This window comes from Jaculus jaculus, chromosome 8 (assembly GCF_020740685.1).
Source record: "Jaculus jaculus isolate mJacJac1 chromosome 8, mJacJac1.mat.Y.cur, whole genome shotgun sequence".
Lineage (NCBI taxonomy): Eukaryota > Metazoa > Chordata > Mammalia > Rodentia > Dipodidae > Jaculus > Jaculus jaculus.
In genome coordinates this window covers 10,576,178-10,580,575 of record NC_059109.1, presented here as the reverse complement: position 1 = coordinate 10,580,575, position 4,398 = coordinate 10,576,178, and positions in this window count along the sequence as shown.

Genomic DNA, 4,398 nt, shown 5'->3' with positions numbered 1-4,398 from the left:
GGCTCCGGCCTACAGGAGGTCGCCACCCTAGGTGGACAGGTCCGACGTCTTGCCGCTCCCTGTGCCAAGGGTAGCTTGGCCTTCTAGGGCCTCGCCTTGCCCGCCTTCCCCACCCCGTCACAGGCCTGAGATCTTCAGATCTGAGCTAAAGACGACCCAGTGAGTCAGAGGGTGAGAGGTGATGAGCAGAAATAGCCCACACCCCAAAACAGGGGATACCAGAGGCCCAGTGTAAAAAGTCCCCACCAAGTCCTGGCAGCCAGTGGGGATCTAGCAAGGAGGGGAAATAGAATAAGCCCAGAGAAGCGCAGTCCCAGGATTATGGCCTTGAGCTGTGTCAAAGGATTTTCTTACCCAGTTTGTAGTTGCCTAATCCCTACTTACCATGTCCCAGTGGGTGGCTGGCCAGCAGCCTCTCTGATCCTATGACCTCCGTGACCTTCTTATGCTACGTTATCCATAATATTCTGGAATCTTGCCTTCAGCCATGGGATTGGAATGAATGTAACATACACTTGCTTACTCTTCCAGAGTAAGGCCGCTGGGGGACAGGGATACTGGGTGCCATTATCCAGGTTGTTTTTTGTTGTTTTGTTTCGGCTTCGAGGTCTGGTCTCACTCATTCTAGCTCAGGCTGACCTGGAATTCACTCTGTAGTCTCAGGCTGGCCTCGAACTCACAGTGATCCTCCTACCTCTGCCTCCCCAGTGCTGGGATTAAAGGGCATGGAAACACACCATGGATATGCTAATGTGGATTTTGGGTTCAAGGGCTTCCAAGAAGTTCCCTGATGGGCTGGAGAGATGGCTCATCAGTTAAGGCCCTTGCCTGCAAAACTTGATGGCCTGGGTTCCACACGTATCTGGAGTTCCTTTGTAGTGGCAAGAGGCCCTGGCATGCCCATTCTCTCCTCTCCCCACCTCCCTCTCCTTGCAAATAAATAAATATTATTTTTTTAATCATTATTTATTTGGAAGAAAGAGGCAGAGAGAGAGAGAATGGGCATACCAGGGCCTCCAGCTACTGCAAACGAACTCCAGATGTACGCGCCCCCTTGTGCATCTGGCTGGAACCGGGATCCTCTGGCTTTGCAGGCAAGCGCCTTAACCGCTAAGCCATCTCTCTAGCCCAAATAATATTTATATTAAAAAAAGAAAGAAAGTCCAGTGTGGTGGTACACACCTTCATCCCAGCACTCAGTAGGCAGAGGTGGGAGAAGCTCCATGAGTTCAAGGCCACCCTGAGACTGAGACTACACAGTGAGTTCCAGGTCAACTTGGGCTAGGATGAGACCCTACCTCAAAAAACCAAAATAGCCAGGTGTGGTGGCGCACGCCTTTAATCCCAGCACTCGGGAGGCAGAGGTAGGAGAATCACCATGAGTTCGAGGCCACCCTGAGACTGCATAGTGAATTCCAGGTCAGCCTGAGCTAGAGTGAGACCCTACCTAGAAAAAAAAAAAAAAAAAATTGAGCTGGGCATGGTGGCACATGCCTTTAATCCCAGATAGGAAGATCACCGTGAGTTCAAGGCCACCCTGAGACTACATAGTGAATTCCAGGTCAGCCAGGGCTAGAGGGAGACCCTACCTCAAAAACAAAAACAAAAATAAAAAAGTTTATTTACTTATTTGAGGGAGATAGAGAGTATAGATGTGCCATGCCTCTTCCTACTGCAAACATGACTTGACATGGGAACTGGGGAATAAATAGAACCTGGGCTGACAAGCTTTGCAAGCAAGTGCCTTTAACTGCTGAGCTCTCTTCCTAGCCCTCTCTTACTTTTTATTTTGAGACAAGGTCTCACTAAGTTGCCCAAGCTGGCCTTAAACTTTCCATCCTCCTGCCTCAGCCTCCTGGATTGGCTTGGATTGCAGGCCTGCCCCACACTGCCAGGCCTGAGGTTGGCATTTGACTCAAAGGGGCTCTGAGCTCACTACAACGTTCGTGAACAAGTGCACGCCTGCATGGGCACACGCATGATTCCAGAAAGTGAAGGTTAAGCACACACACTCCTAATCACGGAAGAGACGGGAGGAGGGTAGAGGGTGAACCTACTGGGTGGAAAGAGATGGGAGGGCAGCAATACCAGAAGTGATCCTCTTCAGTGAGCCCATCCGCCCGCTCTCACTCCACATGGATTCAACAAGGCCCTGAACACAGAGTTCCTTTGCCTCCCAAGACGACATCCTGATCCAGTGGGACCTGGGCCAGCTTCTTTAATGGGCTTCCATGGCAGCTGCACTACCAAGGTTGAGCTCAAGGGGGCGCCGAGGCTCTGTTCAGGGAGTTGAGACTCCCTCTGGGGACCCTGGACTTCACGCATCCTTCTTCCCAGGCTGTGTGGTCTTGAACGGCAGAGATGGCTCTCAAAGATCCAGTTCACAGGGTCGTGGGAAGAATCACTTATTTTTGTTTTATTTTTTTTTAGAGAAAGAGAGAGAGAGAGAGAGAGGAAACGTGTGCACCAGGGCCTCTAACCACTGCAAACGAACTTCAGACCCGTGCGCCACTTTGGGCATCTGGTTTTACGTGGGAACTGGGAATGGGACTCAGGTCATTAGAGTTTGCAGGCAAGTGCCTTAAGCACTGAGCCTGAGCCATTTCTCCAGCCCCAAGATTCACTTCTTTTTTTAAAAATATTTTATTTATTTATTTGAAAGAGGCAAAGTGAGACAGAGAGAGAAATAAAGAGAATGGGTGCACCAGGACCTCCAGCCACTGCAAACGAACTGCAGATGCATGCGCCACCTTGTGCATCTGGCTTACATGAGTCCTGGGGAATAAAACCAAGGTCCTTTGGCTTTGTAGGCAAGCACCTTAACAGCTAAGCCCAAGATTCACTTCTTGAATGAATAAAACTTCTGATTAGACAGACTGAAAACTTGCATTTGTCTCTGACGCTTCTCAAAATCCCAATGAAATGCAATGCTTGATATTTCAGTTAAGTCCTAAACTGATTGTGGTGGTTCACATGTATAATCCCAGTACTCAGATAACTGAGGCAGGAGTCACATGAGTTCAAGACCAGCCTGGGCTACAGAATGAGTTTCAGGTTAGCCTCATCTAGCATGAGACACTTCCTCAAAAAAGGGGGTGCTGGAGAGATGGCTTAGCAGTTAAGGCTCTTGCCTGCAAAGCCTAAGGACCAAGATTTGATTCCTCAGTACCCAAGTAAGCCAGATGCACAAGGTGGCACATGAGTCTGGAGTTCGTTTGCAGTGGCAGGAGGCCCTGGCATATCCATCCATTCTTTCTCTGTGCCTCTTTCTGTCTCTCTCTCTCTCATAAATAAATAAATTGATAAAATATTTTAAAAGGAAAAAGAACAAAATTCAAAAAAAAAAAAAAACATCCATATATCAACACTACTCTCACTTTTTTTTTTTTTTTGATGTTGTTGTTTTGTTTTTTGTTTTCTTGAGGTAGGGTCTCGCTCTAGCCCAAGGTGACATGGAATTCACTATGGAGTCTCAGGGTGGCCTTGAACTCACAGCGATCCTCCTACCTCTGCCTCTGGAGTGTTGGGATTAAAGGCGTGTGCCACCACGCCCAAATCACTCTCACTTTCGGTTAGAGACGCTCCTCTTTTCAGGTGGCAGTGACAACTGGGATGATTCAAAACTCACCAAAGAGCCAGGCATAGTGGTACACACCTTTAATCCCAGAACTCTAAAGGAGGATCGCAGTGAGCGTCAGGCCAGCTGGGAGTGTACAGTGAGTTTCAGGTCAGCTTGGGCTAGAGTGAGAAACTACTTCGGGTTGCAGGGAGGGGTAACAAAGCTCACCAAAATGCTGAGAAGAAGTGACAGGAGCGGAGCGTTCAGCACTAAATGAGACATCTCTATCACACCCTCCAAGGCTCAGGAACCAGTGCAGCAGAGGTGGCAGAAAGAATGAAGAGCGGGCTGGAGAGATGGCTTAGCGGTTAAGCGCTTGCCTGTGAAGGCTAAGGACCCCAGTTCGAGGCTCGGTTCCCCAGGTCCCACGTTAGCCAGATGCACAAGGGGGCGCACGCCTCTGGAGTTCGTTTGCAGAGGCTGGAAGCCCTGGCGCGCTCATTCTCTCTCTCTCCCTCTATCTGTCTTTCTCTCTGTGTCTGTCGCTCTCAAATAAATAAATAAATTAAAAAAAAAAAGAAAGAAAGAAAGAATGAAGAGTGCTTACCGTACTGTCTTCCAGACACAAAGTGGCCTGGATATCCATGACATCACAGTGGCTGACGCTACCTACACAAGACCCACGTGACAGGAGAGGGAAAACCCAGTGACATCCATTCAGATGCCAGGGAAAGGAAGGACAAACTTTAATCGCTGCTGAGAAGAGACATCCCCCCAACACTGTTGTGGACAGGTGTGTGGGGGGCACACCTGGCTAGCATCCAGGGAGCCACTGCTCT